This window comes from Nannospalax galili, unplaced genomic scaffold, assembly GCF_000622305.1.
Source record: "Nannospalax galili isolate Female #2095 unplaced genomic scaffold, S.galili_v1.0 scaffold364, whole genome shotgun sequence".
NCBI classification, from domain to species: domain Eukaryota; kingdom Metazoa; phylum Chordata; class Mammalia; order Rodentia; family Spalacidae; genus Nannospalax; species Nannospalax galili.
In genome coordinates, this window is record NW_008352752.1 from 2,983,078 (window position 1) to 3,002,608 (window position 19,531).

Below are 19,531 nucleotides of genomic sequence, written 5' to 3' on the forward strand. Positions count from 1 at the left end.
TATTGAATTTGTTAATGTTACAGAGTTCTTACACTGCCAAACCATGTCTGAGAATCCAAAGAAAGAAATGGTACAATGGGCAGCCTTATCCACCCATCATACAGTGTATTAAAACTTGATTCATGTGCATTTTGATAAATTCACAATCTTATAAAACTGCATCAAGAGTTGGAATTTACATCTGCTGCAGGCCTTCAGATTTCCAGTACAGTGTGTCATTAAACAAACCTCTTCACATCTGTCTCAGTTCACTTCTCAAACCATAACCCCAAACAAAATTTTGTGGGGGAAAAAATTCATACTTTTTAAGGGAAGTATGTGGCTCAAGGTCTTAGATTACTTTTTAAGGTTTCCGGTGCCCAAATAAAGTGTTCAGTTTAACCAAGAATCTCTAACTTCTAATCACCCAGTCTCCCCTTGGCTGGCTCAGATAATGCCAACATTATTGCCTAAGAGGTGGCTTGCAGTGTTCAGGAGACACTGTGACCCACTGGGCTCCTACCTGCCGCATTTGTCAACTGAATGGTAGGAACTGGTTCTCATACTGGGAGCGCTTCGGTCACCCATTTCACTCCTGTCAGTTGTCAGCAAGTCCGAACTACATTTGGCAAAGAAACCCAGACTCTGTATCACATAATCACCTGCCGCTGTGGAGTACTTTTACTGAACCAGATACAAAAACTGGGTAATTGCCTGACTATCTCATTAGGTGGAAACTTACTAGTAATCCTGGGGAACTTCAAGTCTCTTTCAAGGACTAAATACTACTAGAGAGTTAAACTGTAATTACTAAAAACAGAAATGCTACATTACTGGCTGTTGCCCTGCCTTTCCAAGTAAATACTACAAAAACACACCCAAGGTGGACAGTGCTGGGTGGGACAACCACTGCATCTACAGAGTGGCCAATACCTTCAGATTTGTGGCACATATAACGACTTATCAAAGACCATGCAAGATCCATGAGACCTGAGGATGCTGGCTGAGTTGCTCATGCTGCTGTGAGTGGTTAAGGACAGTTCAGTGAAGCCCTTCACCTGGGCAGATGCTACACTCCCTCCACAGCAGGTCCCTGTAAAATTTAGACCTGATTAGAGAAGGCTGGAGCAGCACCTCAAGGGGAACCTGTGGCCTCTGCTTGCCCTTTTTCAAAGGCTATTTGGTTCCACCTAGGGATTGGCAAATTCATAGGACACTTCACAATTCCAATGCATATTTCAGGTTAGTTAACGAGCGATATGCTGTCAAAGAACTTACTCCAAGTCAGCACAAGGCCTTAATGTGTAACAGAAAAAATATTCTCTGAATACAAAATTATTCAAATAAACAAGATTACTCCCAACCCTTTTTCCCATTTGGTTGACCCAAGTTTGGTTGAATTTAATTTGTAGTTACATCATGCCACAACTAAAAACTTAAATTATAAATCACAGCCCTACACAGATGATTTACACATATTAATTCTGACAGTGGCTTGTTCCAGGAAGTCTACTAACTATAGCCACAGCCTACTACAGAGTATTCCTTAGGGTGGGACAAAGAACAAATTAATTAAGGTCACTTAAATCTTACATCTTTTATAGCAGATCAGAACCCAGATGGCTGACTTTCTGTGGGATTTCTGATAGGCATCTAGTAGAGCTGGTTTTCAAGGTTCACTGACACTTTAACAGCTGTAACCTTATCCAGAATTTGTGATCCACATGAAGTCCAAAATTAAGTGCAGGAAATCTGAGGTAGTCAACCCTTATGAAGGCTCAGTATTGAACATAAAAGATTTTTGAAATGACCACTGGCTGCAGGTTTTGGTTTTTTAATATTTGCAGAGCAATTATGGACACACTGCTGAATCTAGTTCACACATTTATGACAATGAAAACTCCCCTAAACCCAACACACATAAAGCACAGGTGTGACACTCTGAACTTCCATGGTGCAACAGGGACTGTCACTGGAATCAAGAGGTCTGCATCAGTCACTGTGGCTCCAGTCGGTGAATGGCTGTTCTTGGTGGTTAGTTGTGGTTTAGTTATCTTGGAAGGCTTAGGAAAGACCAGTCCTTAATTGTATTGCGTGTGGCTGCATTTCTGAGTTTCAAGCACAGCATAATGGCTTTCTAGCTGAAGTTTAAGGGCCTGGTTTTTTGAAACCTCCTCCCTACCTCTATTTCTCTGTCTTACTACTTCAAAGCTCTTCTCCATTTCTTTATCTTTCCGGTTTTCTACATGCTTGGCAGTGGACTGCAGGGATGGGAACTGTGTATCGCTGTATATTTCTGGTGGTCCTTGTGGCATTTTCCTTGTCGTGGCTAGCCGGGCCCCAGGAGGCCTATCCACACCACTAGGCATTGCCGGTTCTGGGGTTTCTATATTACTGGAGCAGAAGGTACTTGTACTGGAGCAGTTTTATTCCAGGGACCTGAAGACTTTTCTACACCACTACCACCTCCACCTTCTTCCCAGTTATCACCTGGATCTTCTCTCTTTTCATTATCATCTTCCTTTTCACTGTAATATCAATACTGGGGAGGTAGACGCATAAGGATGAGGCCAGCCTGGGCTACATGAGACCCTTATTGCATGCCTGAACCCTTAACCCGCTGTAATCAACCTCTTTCTGCTCAAATTCTTTCCACTCATCTTCATCCTTCGTCACGCCTTGCAGGCGGGGCTGGCGCTGCGGCGGTCGGGGCCGGGTCTCCTAGCTGGAAGTCCCGCCGTCCCCCGGCCTGGCCCGGGCGCTCGAGCTCCCGCCGTCGGCCCGCCTGGGGCCCGCTGCCGCGCTGCTCCGCCCGCGCCGCTCGCTACGTTCGCCAACCGGCTGCTCCGCTCCTTCTTGTCCCTCTTGGCGAAGTTGTCCAGGCTCCGCTCCTCCGTCTCCGCGGCCCGGGTGGGTGGGGCCAGCGCCTGGCGCAGCGCTTCGGGGCTCTGGGTCGAGGCCGGCTGTGCGCTCACGCTGCCGGTGCCGCGTCGCCTCGGCCCCGCGGGCTCAGCGAGGCGCGGAATGCAGGGCGGCCGGCTCCCTCCGTGCGCCGGCCGGGGAACGGTGGTATGCCCCTTGCCAGGTCCCGCCCGCGCCGCTGCCTGAGGCCGAGGAAGGCGCGGGGCTGCGGTCACCCGCGAGCACTGGGCTAGCGGCAGCTCGTGCGGGAGCCCTTTAATATATTTTTGAGGGGATGGGAGATGGCTCAGTGGGTCCCCACCACCCATGTAAAAGCCTGACATGGGGCACATGCCTATAACACCAGCACTGAGGAGGCAAAGACAGGCACGTTCCCAGAGCTCCCTGGCCAGTTAATCTAGCCATCAGTGAGCTCTAGATTCAGAGATCCTGTAAATAAACAAATTAATTAATTAATTAAAATTAGATAACTTTATAACACATCCTATGCTGATGTCCTCCACATGTACACACATATGCATGCACACCTCCATATACATGTACACAATGAACAGGTAAACATGCATATACTCCCCAAGCAAACAAAAAAGGGGGGCTGGAGATATTGTTCAATGATTAAAAGCACTGGCTTCTCTTGTAGAGGACCCAAGTTTGATTCCTAGCACCCACATGGCAGCTAACAACCATCTGTACAGTTCCAGGGGATCCAACACCCTCTTCTGCCCTCTGCAGGCACTGCACAACATGGGTGCACTTACATACATTCAAATAATATACTAATACACATAAAATAAAAGTATTTTTAAAGAGATTCTATTTTAAAAAAGAAAGACAAATTTAAATTTTCAAATAAGTTCTTTTTAAGTTGTCCAGGTTGGCCCCAAACTCACTATGAAGCTGGGGCTAGTCTCAAACCTTCAATCCACCTGCCTCTGCTTCCGGCATACTAGGATCGCACTGTTTGTCCAACTCCTAATGGCTGTTGTGCATATCAAATGAGAAATCATGTATTTATTCAACAGATTTATCAGTGACTTAGCTATTTCCTGATGATGCAGCAGAATCTTGGGACCACATGCAGCTTAAGAAGGACTGCTACTACACCACATAATGTTCAGTATTCAAACTGATTTAACAGGTTGAAATGTTGAGATAAACTTAATGAGCTGAACTTTAACACTGAGAATGACAAACTAGAAACTTTGGTGAAAAAAAGAAAAAAAAAAAAACACTCAAGTTCAGAATGAGGAATGTGGCTTAGCAGCAGCACATGTAAAAAACCCTTGGGAGGCTTAGATGACAGTAGGCGAGTTACGAGTCAACAGTTCCACAGGACTGCCAGACATGAAGCTCAAGTAGCTTAGTGATTGATGGGTACCCAGATTCCCATCAAGAGGTACTCATCATCTAATCTGAGATGAAGGAGTCACATCTGGAGTGCACATTCATTTGAGCATCCCAACACTTTCAAGAAATTAAAATTCATTTAGAGCCTGCTCAAAGAACACATAAGACAGAATGAGAACCCCAAACTTGGACAAAAATGTGGGAGCTGGAGAGCTAAACTCAGGTCCTCATGCCTGTGCAGTGAGTACTTTAGCACCTGATCCACCTCTCCAGACCCATATGTTTTTATTAGAAGTCATAGGTTGGGTCTGTGTGCCCCAAACAAAAACAGAGATTTTATTGTATTACAAAGGCAGAATGATTCTTGTAGAATTAGGTCCAGGTCATGGGGCCTTCCTCAGAGCATGGCAAAAATGAAAGCCCTTAGTGCACATTGCACTAAGAAAATATAGCCCATCCTATATGTCTAGCAAAGAGATGTTCCTGTCAGCGGTGGGTCTATTCTCTTCCATTATGTGGGCAGATCATTATAACTGTCTTGAGGAATAGAAAAAAATGACACTGCATGACTCCTGAGGATAGATTATTAAAGATATACTCCTCCCACCAGCTCTCTCTGGCTGCTGTCATTCTGGGAACCTGACCCCATGCTGTACGTAAGCCACCTAGAAAGGCTGCGCATCCTGCTTTAGTTACAGGCACATGCCTAAGTCTTCACAGACAACTAGCATCAACCACTGTGTGAGCAAATGCACCTCCTCCCATCTCCCAAACATTGGGACTTTGTAGCCCTAAGACATTATCAAGGAAAGATGAACCGATCCTGACATGTCCTGTCTCAATTTCTGATCCGTAGAACCCATGGACATAATAAGTGGCTGTTTTTATGCTATTATGCTTTGAGGTAGTTTGCTATAGTAACCAGAGTAACCGGAAAAGGAGTCTTGCCTGAAGACTATTTCAGCCTCCCAATTCCATTGAAATGGGTAGTACGACAGAATGATGGGTAAGGCTGAAAAGATGGGGTGTTCAGAGGTAAGGATGGTGGGAGAACAAAGTGAGGAGCAAGGTATAGAACAAGTAGGATTGGAGGACACAGTAACTAACTCTGACAGTGTGAAAGCTCTGAGCACAGTGAATGAATCCCATTTACCAGACGAAAAGTCTGGTGCCTTGTAGCAAAAAGTGGCTCTGAATCAGTCAGACAGAAAAGGATGACTTGGAAGGTGACAGGAAGGTTCAGCATATGATGTAGGAAAGATCTGGATACCAGGTGAGAGCTGGACTAGATGATGAACTTTAATATTCCTTTCAATACTGAAATGCTGTGAGGGAGTTCTTGGGAAATTAGGAGGCATTGCAGATGACATCCATCATTTATGCATACCTCATGGGCCTAATAATAAGGAAGTTGCTACAAATACATAGGCAGCTGAAAACCAATCGGACCTGCTATTCTAATATAGTAGATGGGGGCAGGTAGGTCACAAAGTGTTGGTAGCAAGACAAATTCCCACTGCTCTACCCATTGTACTCTGACCTCAGTCATACCTCAGATTTGAGGCATCAAGGGAGTTTCTGAGTCTGGGGAGATGGCTTAGTGGGAAGCAGTGCTTATGTTGCAAGCATGAGGACCTGAGTTCACATCAATAGCACTCAAATAAAAAGCCAGGTATGGCTGTTTATGCCTGTAATCCCAGCATCAAGGGGCAGAGACAGGCAGATCCCAAGAGCTCACTGTCCAGCCAGGTTCACCCAAGTGTTCAGCTTCCTATTCAGAAAGAGACTATGTCTCAAGGCAAAAACTAGACATCCTGTTCTGGTCTCCACATGCATGTACACAGACACACACTCACATGCATGCATCACACACACACACACAATATTCATACCATAAACAGAAAATAAAAAGAAGTTCCTCATAAAGATGAAAGTAGATGGGGATCAAGGGAGAAGTCCATATGGGAAGCAGATAGCTTCTGCCAAGCATTTAGTCATAGGGAAAAGGCAACCCCAACTCATGGGGTTGTAGTAAGCTATACACTATTAGGTAACTGAGGAGAAGGCCACCACCACAAAGCAGCCCTTGTCCTGTGCTTTCTAAATAATGCAATAAATTTCTATTGATCCACATACTACTATAGCTTTCAATTATTTTTAATTGAATCGACTTTTAACTTCTAGAGAATATAAATCTGATATCTTGTCCCAGTGATTAACATAATACCTGAAAGAGAGGAACAAGTCAGTAATTGTTTGATGAATGGGTAAATAGAGGAAATAGGTAGGTATAGATAGGATAAAGGGTGGATGAATGGACAGTGAATGAATGCAAAACAATTCCTCTTGGAACCTTCAAGGCTGGAATGCATACCACGGACTTGCTCTTGTGGTACCTTGAAATTTTGAAAGGAACTCTGGGTTGATTATCTCCTAATGACTGTGTGGCTAAAGGCTCATTTCCTTTTTGAGTTCCCCAAGTAGCAGACCCTAAGACCTGGAGTTGGGTTCAAGTAGCTTATCATTCCTTGGACAAGGCAACTTTGAGATGCCCTATACTCACAGATGGGAAGTACTAAGCAGTTACCCGAAAGGCACTGACATTCACCAAGAGTTTCTGTAGCATTCTAACACAACACATTTGGCAATATCTGAATAAAGACTGCCTGACTTAGCATCCATTTTAGCCAAGAGCAGACCCAAACTGGTGAGAACTGGTTCCTTTAGAACTCTGTCAGAACTGTGCTTTGAAAGGGCTTGCTCTTTCTTTTATTGAAACTGTATATTCATCATGAAAAGGGAAAGTAAAAGCAGACCCTTATCAGAAGGATTTTGTTCCTTCTGATCCCTACTGGCCTAGAACAGCACACACACAACCACAAATAGATGTTATCAGTTTAATTCCATCTGTTGTTTTCAACACACATGGGAGAGCTCTGTTGCTTCCAACAAATATCTGCTGTCTGCAGCATGTTGCTTGGTTGATACATAAAATATACATACACAAATACATACATTATTCTGGGTCAAATGTAAGGAATGGTCATGAACGAATAAGATAATATTCCAGGTCACAAGAGGAGCCCAAGGCTTGATGAGCTACTTGAAACCCTCTGGTTTTGGTTTTAGGGGAGTTCTTGACTGCAGGAGCATGAGGTCAATCAAGCATCATATTCATTCTGTTTAATCAACTGGGTAACACAGAAGGTACACAATTTTATGCAATCATTTCTAAAGCTTTGAGTGTTTTCTTCCTACCTGTATAGTATTCAAACCTCAGCTAATTCATCTCATGTACTGTTGTATGTTTGTTCAAGGCCAGCTGGGGCTACAGGGAAACCCTGTCTCAAAAAAAAAAAAAAAAAAAGAAAGAAAGAAAGAAAACGTTATTCATTAAAACTCCTTTGCTTTTGCAAGGTTCCTTGTCTTCTTCCTCCCTCTTCCATATATCATAACACTGAAGAGACAAGTGTCCTGTGATGATAGAGAAACTTTAGACATGGAGGCTTAGGAACTGGAAATAACTTACACAAAGTCACTCATCAGGATGATTAGAATTCGAGTATCTAAGCCTCTAGTCCGTGAAGTTGACTAACCCAGACCACTTCCTGGTTTTGTAACTAAAGTCTAATGAAGGCATCTATTTATATAGTACATATGGCATCATTCATGCTACAGCAGAATCAGGCAGTTGCCATAGATAACATATGGCCCCCAAAGCCATAATGACCCAAGTTCATAGCAAAGGTTTGCTCTGTGCTAGGCCACTGATTTTTCTGTTATCTCCTAATTCTTAAAATGCTCACTTATATTTACATATTGCCACATTATTCTCTTAGATATAGTCTCTCATTTAACCTTTACCCATGAAAATATACAGCTTTTCTCATTTTATAAGTGACAACATTAAAGAAGATTAAGATTCCTTAGCTGGTTAAGAAGCAGAGGGAGATGCAAACCTGTATCTTCTGACTTTAAGTCTAGTGTTTTACCCACCAAGCCTCTGCTTCTCAGGTTTTCTCACATGTATCTTTACTTTAACTCCTAAATGCTGATTCCCTGGAGGCAACAGCCTTCCAGAACAGAAGCCTGGCTTCCTGGAGGCTGACCATAACAGTAGGTGTGTCTCTATCATGATTTTCTTGTTTCAACTCAAATCAGCATACAACTCTAGCACAAGATAACATAGGAACCCCAGACCACAGCTGTATATTTGGATAATGTAAATGGTGGTTTTCATAAACTGTGATTTACTGAGGTAATAACATAGATCTTTCAAGTGCAGAGGACTATTTTAACACATTGATGGTTAAAGAAATAGTTTGCTAATTCAGGGTATGAATTGTGGCCAGTCCAAGTAGTATCATTTTGTCTGAAATAGTCAGTGGAGTCATAGGTTCAGATGGGTTTCTGATGAATACATCAAGAGGTTAAAAAAAGAAAGAATTAGAAAAACTGTACACATCCTTCATGGGAAATGTGTATGTGGGTACTTAATATTGAGAAGAGTTACTGTAACGTGTAAAAAAAAGTTTGTCCCATCATGATTTGCCTGTAGTCAGTTCTAATCACCTACTATTTAAAGAAAATTTCAAATTTCATTCTAACCAGTAAAGAAATTCTGGATCTTTAACTTTTGGGTTGGCTCACTAGCTGTTATATGTTGAATGTATCCCTTCCAAAATGCAGGTATTAAATCTAATTGTCCTGCGTAATGGCATTAGGAAGGAGGCCTTTAAGAAGTGATTAGGTTGTAAGTAGGATTAAGGTCTTTATAAGAGAGATTCATGAGGGCCAGCAAGATGGCTCAGAGGTAAATGTGCTTGCCACCAAGCCTAACAACCCGAGTTCAATCCCTAGAACTGACATGGTGGAAGGAGAAAACTAATCTGTTGTTCTCTGACTTCCACACACACAGCATAGTGCTGTGTGCCCTACCCAAGTAAGTATGTATAAAAAGAGTTAACATATGCTTAATTTACATGTTATATGTAGTTTATATATTACATAATATATAAGTTAATATATAAATATAATATGTAATTTATATATCACATAAAAAGAGGCTGGAACAACATTGAGTCACTTCCCTCTCTGCCTTCTGCCATGAGAAGGCAAATTCCTTGGAGGGCACAGCCCTCAGGAGACTGCTAAAATAGTTGATGGCTTAATTGTGAGCATCCCAGCCTTCAGAACCAGGATGACAACTGAGAAATAAAATTTTGTTCTTTATCAATTAGCCCATCTCTGTTATTCTGTTATAGTAGCATAAAATGGACTAGGACACTAACTTTAAGCTACCACACCACAGATGACCTACTGCATGAGTCTGACCACACCCTGCCTGTCCACTCCTGACTCACGGAGACAAGTCCACTGCACTTCCATCCTGTTTCCTGTTTCTTGGACTCATGCCTACCTTTTGTTTTACTTCTAAGTACCCAGCCCTTTGGCCAAACACCTCATTTACTGGGCTCATGCCTTTCTGTATGGCTTGAATAATCTCAGCTTGTATGCTTTTCCTGTTTTCTATTTGTCTCCAACTCAAAAAGAAAAAGCCTTCAATCTTTCCTAATGCTTTCCTCTAAATTTCTCTAAAGTTTATAAATCATAGCTCTTCTCATTGCTGACCAGTAACTAGCTCTGATGAGCACCCTAAGTGTACCCAAGTAAGCCTCCTTCTTCACTGTGTTCCAAGGGCGTTCCTCTTCCACCTCCTCAGCACTGGTCTCACGACTTCCTCCTTTCCCTCTGTGAAGCAGAACTGAGCCTTTGGCACAGTGTTGTCAAGGAGGTTTTTGTGTTCTTGATGAACTACCTGTCAAAAATGCTGACTCCCTAACATTCCCCAGCCTTCGGATATGAGGTGCCATGCCTGGCTCTCTCTGATACTCTGAGCACTCTTACTATATGTGAGTGGCATCTGCGCCTGGCCAGAGCAATGGGAGGGACTGTTTAACATGGATGTGACAGGAAGTGTCACTTCCTCCTTGGAATCCAAGCTAAAAATAGATCTGCTCACTGGGTAGCATCAGTGTAGCCATGACACTGCCTATAGCCTGTCACTACCCTCAGAACTACTTCCCCTCCACCCCCATGGCCACAGATGAAGCCCGACTCTGACTCGACTCCATTGATTGACTGACTGTCTTCCTCCTCCTTCATCTCAGACTGAACGTCAAGTAGCCAGAAAGAGTGCTGATTGACAGCTAGCTACCTTGCTGGAAAGCCTAGCTGTTCCCACTGACTCAGAAGTCCCTTAAAGTTCCTAAGAATAGTCACTTGGGCATTTTCTTGACTAGGAAAGATGGGTGCATACTTTAAAGAACACCAGTCCCATCTGAAGTGTTAATTGCTGAAACATACTGTGAAATAGGATTTTTTTAATGGATAAAATTCTAGCCTTCACTCTGATTTGCGTTTAGACTCTGATGACTAAATTTCTCTAGAAGATGAATTATTTTGGGAACAGTTTAGGAATAGAACTGGCTTCATTTCAAATCTGAGTCTATCACGCTCATCCCTTTTGCCTCTACATCCTTTCATATCAAGTCTGAGCACCACGGTATTTGAACTGTCCTCTGTTTTAAAGGCAAGAAGTGCCAACGTGGGCCAATGCAGAGAGGCACTGGAAGAAGGGACTTGGGGACACAAAATTGGTAAATGTTATTTGAAATACCTGGAAAGAAAAATGCCCATTTTACAGGGAGATTTTTAAAAGATTTAAATTATTATACTTTTTAAAGATTAAAGACATGTCTCATTAAATTAAAATCTTGAACAAATGCCAAAGAGTCCTACAGTTTGACAAATGCAAAGGCTCTGTTTCCTCAATCTATCGAAGTCTAGTATCACAGGAAAACTGAGACTCGCAGCTTTCAAAACAACGTAAATCTCTAAATTTCCACCTTCTGGAAGCTTCTGGGAGTGATTTAAAGGTCGGCTTCCTTCTTCCTGGCCTCCCTTCTTTATGTTGATTCTAACCATTCATATTAAAAAAAAAAAAAGACAGCAAAAAATATGGTTTTTTCCCCACTATTTTAAAAACATTGTTGAACTTAGATGTGACTGTCACTCACACCCCAACATGTGACTGACATTTCAAAACCAGTTATTTTTTTTCTTTTGAAGCAAGGGTGACAATTTCGACATGAAATAAATCCTCTGCCAACACGAAGCACAATTGCTTGAACGTGTTCTGCATGCGTCTTTGGGGGGAAGGGCAACTGAAAAGAAAACCAGTTACTGGTGCACGTTTGTTTAAAGAAGCTCTCCAGGTGCCACCCCAGAGTTCCACAGACTCCATGGGGTTTCACCCCCACTCTGTGCCTGTGGATTGGCTCAATGTTGGGTGACAGAAAAAACACTGACCTTCAGGCATGGTAAGATGCTGTGTGTCCAAGAAAGGGCAAATACTATTGGATGTGCTGCTCTTACTAAGGCAAGAGTTTAAACCAAGACATTTCAGAAACTTTCAACATGGAATGAAACATTCATTCATGTTTAACAGATGAAAGAAACTAGTATCTAGATAAGTTAACTATTACCTCTTCTGTAAAATGAGAACGTTCTACTAGAAAGCATTTGCTGATCCTGTAAAGACTTGCCAAATTATTTACTTTCTTGTTGCTGTGATTAAAAAATATGACCAAGGTAATTCATATAAGGAAGAGTTTATTTGACTTACAGTTCTAGAGGGAGAGTTCATCATGGTGGGGAAGCATGGTTGCAGGAGGCGGCTGAAGCAGAAAGCTGAGAGCTCACATCTTCAAGCAGGCACAAGAAGCAGAGACCAAGCTGGAAGTGGGGCAAGGCTGTGAGTTCTCAAAGCGTACCCCTCTAGCAAGGCCACACCTCCTAAACCTCCCAAAACAGGAGCCCAAATGGGGACAAAGTGTTTAATTAAGTATTTGGGGCCTCTGGAAGACATTTTCATTCAAATCACCACACTTAGGAAGAACCTAACTAGCCAAATGCAATGCCTGATGCTGGGAATACAGGCAATAACAAAACTAAGTTCTGGATTCATAGAACTTGCAGGTTAGTGTAGAATAAAACAAATCAGAATATAAATAACTTACAATTTCAATTGTGGTAGGTGTTACAAAGAGGAAGTGTGAGATGTCCTATATAATATATAGATCTTGGCAAAACTTCTGGACCAGCTACAGCCACGTATTCTTCAGAAAAGCGTAGTCTTGCCTTTTCTTCTCCATATCCCTTTCTTTAAGGCTTTGGGCTGCTTCTAGCATCTTGTATTTCTTCCTTTTTTTTTTTTGGTCTTTTTGAGACAGGGTCTCCCTGTAGCCCCAGCTGTCCTGGAACTCACTATGTGGACTAGGCTGGCCTTGAAATCACAGAGATCTGCCTGCCTCTGCCTCCCGAGTGCTGGGATTAAAGGCATGCATCACCATGCCCGGTACATCTTGTGTTTCTCTACTTTCTCTAAAGCTTCCTTCTCCCAGCCATGTGGCTGCCAGTCAGCCACATGTCTGACCCCCATTCCTTGTCCCCTCTATTCTCCTCCTCAAGGCAACTGCCAAGACTACTAGCTCACTTGTCCTGAGGATCTTTCCTTAAAAATCTAATAAAATTGTAAAAGCTTAGTTCAGCTGATTTGGAAAAAATATAATAATAATAGATCTCTCCACATATTACAGATGATAGATGATAGATAAATGACAGATAGATGATAGATACATAGATGATTGACAGATGATAGATACATAGATAGATAGACAGATAGATATGATAGGTAGCTATCATGTGGGCAGAACACTTAATCAAGGAGTCCTAAATACCAGCAGTAAGTACATGTGCAAAGGCATTGAGGTGGAAAAAAGTTCTTCCCTTTGGAGGAAAGGAAAGTAGGAAACCAAAGATAAAGGCAATATAAGTAACTAGAAAAGAGGCCAGAGACCAAGCTAGGACTAGTTAGTTAGTCAGAACTTCCTTGAACACAGCAATAGTCATAGCTTATCCAAATAGCTGTGAGAAACTGTGACCAACATTCCAAATTGTCACCAATACCTGTGTTAACCTGCCAACCTTAGCAACAGAATGTCCAAATTCTAGGCAGGCATGTCATTACCTCATTTAAAAACTACATTTCCCAGAATCCCATCTGATTCAGTTCTATGCTATGAGGTATAAACAGAAGTACTAGAAGAAGCCTGGAGGAAGTGTCTTTAAAGTAGTCAGTGTGTCCTATTTTTCCATTTGGTAGGAATGCTAACAAGATGGTAAGAGGTTGACTGGCTACTTTGGACTGTGAGGCAGAAGTCTCATTCTGAAGATAGCCACTAGACGACTGCTTGTCATCATGGCAAGGGGCATGAGAGTCTTGAGTAGACTTGGACTTCCTCCTGGGACAATATTAGGCTGAATTATACTTTGCTTTAAACTATACTTATTTGAGGCTCTCTACTAGGCCAATTCTAAACTGTTAGTGGACTTTCATTTCTTCAAAATAAAGTTATAGAAAGGTACTGATCTGCCAAACCCACAAATTTCTATGGTTTTTATCTGATTAAATACTACATAAGAACCAAACTCTGGCAAATCTTGTTTGCATTTTTATTTGTTTATTCACTAGCTTAATCATTTGATACAAGCTATTTGCAAGGTGCTTGCAGGTATTTTAAAAGACAGAACTTACCAGCAATTTAATGCTGTCTCTAAAAGGACTCTGTAGTCATTAGCAAACTGCAGCTCACCAATGCAGGCAGTTCAGAAAAAACTGATGTTGAAGTCATACAAAGCAACAATAAAGCTATAATGAGCAAACAACTCTTGGAAAGCTGATGCATCTACTACGAGGCACAAGCTTCTAAGCCTCCACTCCAGTCCACAGGCCGGCTGAGCAAACCTGAAGACTCACAGTTTAGCACAGCAGGAAAGCTTACAGAAATCTTTTACTTGTTCAATTCAATAATTAATAGGAGTCTACTGAAAGGGGCAGACCATTCAGGCAAAGTAAACAGACAAAGATCATTTTTCCTTTGAAATCAGGGATTAACTAAGAAAACTCAACTGAATGCTGGGCTTCAAACACCTGCTGACGAGATCTGCTTTCTCACTCTTACTGCCAAAGCTGTGCCTATAGTTCCTGAGAGCTTACTAAAGAATGACTTCTGTTGCTTTGTAGGATAGAATCCTGGGCCTGAGCTGAGGAGGACAGCTGAAGAGCCGAGAGCTTTAGCAAACAACTCTCTGAGCATTTGCAAGCACTGGGCAGGGGTAGGAGGAGGCACACGGGTGCTATAAAATCTGTCTCTGGCCTGAGCCTGAACACCTGAGTTCCATCCCATGGATTCATATGGCAAAGGAAAGAACTGACTCCCACAAGTTGTCCTTTAACCTTCATACACGCACCATGGCATGTGCATGTGAGTGCACACACACGCATGCATGTGCGTGCACACACACACACACACACACATACACCTAAATAAATATATTTAAATGTTTAAAAATTTCTGGTGATAGCAGGATCAGGAGGGATGGCCTATTTTGAACATCTTTGTGCCAGGGAGTCCCTGGCAGTAGGCGCATAGGGAAGAGAGGGGAGCGTATGTTAGGGTGCTCTGTGTGGAGAAAAGGATATGTACTAATGCATATGGCATGTCCTTAGAACATGCTGAGAACAGCTGCAAGGATTGAGGAACAGAGACTCAGAGTTCCCTCTGACGTGTCAGCACTGCTCAGATTGCCATTGCAAGCACATCAGATTTGTATGCCTTGAAAAATTAAAATCGAGAAACTGATAGAAATAGATGAAGAAATTAGATACAAACACAGTTAAGTGTGAAGGAAGTCATTCTTGGGAGTGTGCGGTGGGCAACCACTCCCATTTCTTCTGTAATAATTTCCATTTCTGAACCAAATGCAACCTCAAAAGTCATCAAGAAGAATCAAAACAGAATAAAATCAATTCTTGTATTCAACTAGTACTAAAGAGTTTCAACAACACATGGCAAAGCAGTTAAAGAACAAGGTAGGATGCGATAAAACAAAATAGTCACTTGTTATTGCCAATTAATGTGAAGCCTACCTGATCAAATCCAGAGTCTACACAAAACATGATTTATAGAGCTGAGCAAGGTCACTACACTTAAAAAAACAATATGAAAAAGTCAGTCACATCTAATATAACTAACTAGAGCATAGAATTCCAAGAGACGTGTGTGTGTGTGTGTGTGTGTGTGTGTGTGTGTGTGTGTGTGTGTTTTGAGACAGGGTCTCCCTGTAGTCCTAGTTGGCTTGGAACTCATTATGGAGATCAGGCTGGCCTCAAACTCAGAGAGATCCACCTACCTCTGCCTCCTGAGGGCTGGGATTAAAAGCATGCATCCAATGCCCAGCGAGACACCATTTTTAATAGCATAAAAGCCATGCAGTATTTCAAGGTAAATAAATCTACTGGAGATGTACAAGGCCAGATGGAGAGAACTTTAAAACTTCTGTGAAATGTACTTAAAAAGACAACACTAAGAGAATCCATTATTCATGTTGTGTCAGAAGACAATGTTGTAAAGATGGCAGTTTTCTGATTCTGCTGCAGCACAGTAATTTTGAGAAAAATTATAACAAGTTTTTTTTTCAAGCCAACAATCTGTATTCTAAAATGTATGTGGAAGGGTGATGGGTGAAGAATAGTCAATGGGCTAGGAATATAGTTCAGCTGCCTAGCATGCATGAAGCCCTACCAATACGGGCGGTGGGCATGTGAAGTATGGAGGTCAAGGTCAATTACTCTCAAGAAAGGAGAACAAAATGGAGGACTTGCCTTACCTGATAAACCTCTCCAGAAAAGAGATACAATTGCTAAAGCAGCCCGATATTAACAAAAGAATATGCAAATCTCAGTACAACAGAATCCAGAGGCTAGAAGCAGTTACGCATAACCAGGAACTAGGTATAAGGCCTAGTTTTCAAAATAGATCAGTGAAGAACAGTGGGCTTTTCTAAGGGCAGGGACTGCCATAATACCTCCTACTACACACACACACACACACACACACACACACACACCACTATCCCCCAAACAGCCCCCCAAAACCTATTCTACTTCAAGCAAATATTTAAATCTGAAAGATAGGGTTGGAGAGACGGCTCAGTGGTTGAGTACTGGCTGATCTTGCAGAGGACCCAGGTTCGATTCCCAGCTAACAACTGTCCTTAATTCCAGTTCCAGAGGTTCTGAGGTCCTCTTCTGACAGCTTCATAACCTTAAAGTAAGGAAAGAATTTAAGATACAAAATGGCATAAAATTATATAACATGATTACAGATTTAGTTACATTATACTTTTCTGTTCATCAAAAAGTAAAATAAAGAGAATATAAAAAAATAAGAGGACAGTATTTGGAAGTCTCCCTACATTTACAATGGATAATGTACTGGTATTAACATTATAAAAGAATTCTTACAGATCAATAGGAAAAAGACACCCAGAGGGGCTGGAGAGATAGCTTAGTGGTCAAGAGAATCTGAGTTCAGCTCCCAGTACCCATGCCAGATGGCTCATAACCATCAATAGCTCCAGTTCCAGGGGACCCAACACCCTCTTCTGGACTCCAAAAACTATCTTCTGGACTCTGTGGGCATCTGCACTTAGATGCACACCACACACACACACACACACACACACACACACACACAGTCTATTTTTTAAGTTTGTTTAATAGAAATAATTTTTTTATTTATTTTAATTAAAAGAAGCATTTCATTACAACAGCATTAACCTATTCAATAACATTTTTCTGAGCTAGAGTACATCTCTTTCAAAATTGGCTGTACATTTCTAGGTTTACAGATGAATTATTACGCTTATATAATCTTTTACTCATTATAAACTCTATAAGACATAAAATTAAATGAGGTTCCAACGTTTAAAAAAGATCTCCACTGCGTTGTCAAAACACACAGTTTCATACAGAAAAATTCATTTCAGGGCTCTTGACATTGAGACGTTTTCACATGCATTTCTAATCTCTATATACATGACTATAGAAATAATTTTTTAAAGACACAACACAAAAATTCAAAGACAAAAGGCATGCCAGAGGGAAAAAAAATGAACAGCTCATAATCACGTGACAGCTGCTGGATTTCAGTAGTAATCTGGGAAATGCAAATTAAAACCACGATGAGATTTAATTCACTCCTACAGGTTAGTATAAATTAGGAAGTTGGATGTTACCTAATGCTGGAAAGAGAACAGCAGAAGCTCTAGCACTGGTGGGAACTGTTTGGTATTATCTAGGAGACTGGAAATTTCATATACTTGTGACCCAGAAATTCCACTTCTGTTTATGCCCTAGAAAAATTGCTGTATCTGTACACAAAAATATTCACAGAAGCCTTGTATGTAATAGCAAGAGAGAGAGAGAGAAATGTCCTAAATGTCATGAATAGGATGAGAAAATAAGTTGTGCTATAGTCATATAGTAATGATATGTTCAAAAATGAAAATGAACGAGAGCCACATAGATCAACTTGGGTCTCAAAGATGTTGTGAAATAAGTATCATATATCTACATATATCATACTTGCATAAAAAATTCTAGTAATAGGGGACTGGAGAGCTGGTGCAGTGGTTAACAGCATGTACTTCTCTTCTAGAAGACCTGAGTTCATTTTCCAGCACCCACATTGGACAGCTCACACCACCTGTCATTTGAGCTCCAGGGGACCCAACATCTCTGGCTTCCTTGAGCACCTGCACTCATATGTATGTGTGTGTGTGTGTGTGTGTGTGTGTGTGTGTGTGCGCACGCGATCCTTAAAAAAATCTTTAAAAGAATCCTAGTAATTATTTAACACATGGAAAACAAATCAATAAATTATAAATATAAATGTATGTGTTAATCATAAAAGGAAGGGAAATATGCACATAAAAAGATGATCTGCACCATTAGTCAGTCACCAGGAAAATGCACATGAAAATCATAATGAGAAACCACCTCATACCCACTGTTCTCAAAAAGATGGCAACAGTAAGTATTGGTAAGGACTTGAAGAAACTGGAATCTCCTCTAGGGTCTGGGCAAAGTAGAAAACACTTCAAAAAGCAGTTGTTCAAAAATTAAATATAGAATTACCATATGGTCCAACAGTCCCTCTTAGGTATGGAAGCACTCCAAGAGAACTAAAAACATTAAGTCCACACAGAACTTCACAAGAAAGTTCACAATAACAATTACAAAGTAGGAACAATTTAAATGTCCATCCACACATGATAAATAAAATATGAAAGTTCTACCCAATGGGGTATGGTTCAGCCAATAGAAGGAATGCAGTACTGATACAAGCTGTGAATGAGAACACGGAGTGAAAGAAACCTATAGAAGAGATCACATTGTCTGACCCTTTCATGAAGTGTTCCCCAAAGGCAAATCTAAACAGACACAAAGCTGATTGGCAATCCCCTAGGATGGGGTGCTGCGAGAACAGGATGCAGTCACCTCCAAAGAGTGCAGGGCTCTTGAGGAGGGGGAAATGCTCTAAAGAGTGTGGGGTCATTGCACAACCCTGACTGTTCTCGGATGTGCTGCCCTGTGCATCTTAAATGGGTTCATCACATGGTATGTGAATTAAAGCTCAACAAAACTGCCACAAGAAAATAGAAGAAAATGACACCAAGGAAGTATAAAAACAAAATTCAGTATAGTGGGGATGGACTTTGTGTCAAGCAAAAGGCCCATAGGAGACAGGTGATCTCTATATTGTTCAGCTTCTACTTAGAAGACCTAACAACCCAGAGGGGAAAACAATGTGTAAATGTTGATGATATAATAAATCTGTCCAAGGCATATGATTTTAGTTATGGAAACTGGAAATGAACTTATGAAATGTTCTGTTTGTTCTATAGGAGTATACAATTGCAAATTTTTTTCAAGATCAAAAATAAAACTAGATTCTTTTCCTTTACCTCCCTGGTTCCTTTCCATTATCCTGGTTCCTGTAGTTACATCTGGATACATACTCATCAGGATTTGGTTCTAGAATCCACATATGAGGGAGAACATATGTCCATTTCTTTTCTGAGTCTGTGTTACTTCACTTAGTGTAACAATTTCTAGTTCCATCCATTTGCTGAAAATTCATTTTTTCCTCTTTCCTAACTGTTGAGTAGAACTCCATTGTGTGAATGTACCACATTTTCATTATCCATTGGTCAGTTGAGGGACATTTATGTTGTTTCCATTTCTTATCTATTGTGTTAAGAACAGCAACCAACATGAACGTACAAGTATGTCTACAGTAGGATGAGAAATTTG

The 19,531-nt window shown here is 41.3% G+C and overlaps 1 pseudogene; it reads right to left on the reverse strand.

Moving 5' to 3' along the window:
• Positions 1 to 1,803: 1,803 nt before the first annotated feature.
• The window catches only part of LOC103747533, a 71,498-nt pseudogene continuing 53,770 nt past the window's right edge, over positions 1,804 to 19,531 (reverse strand).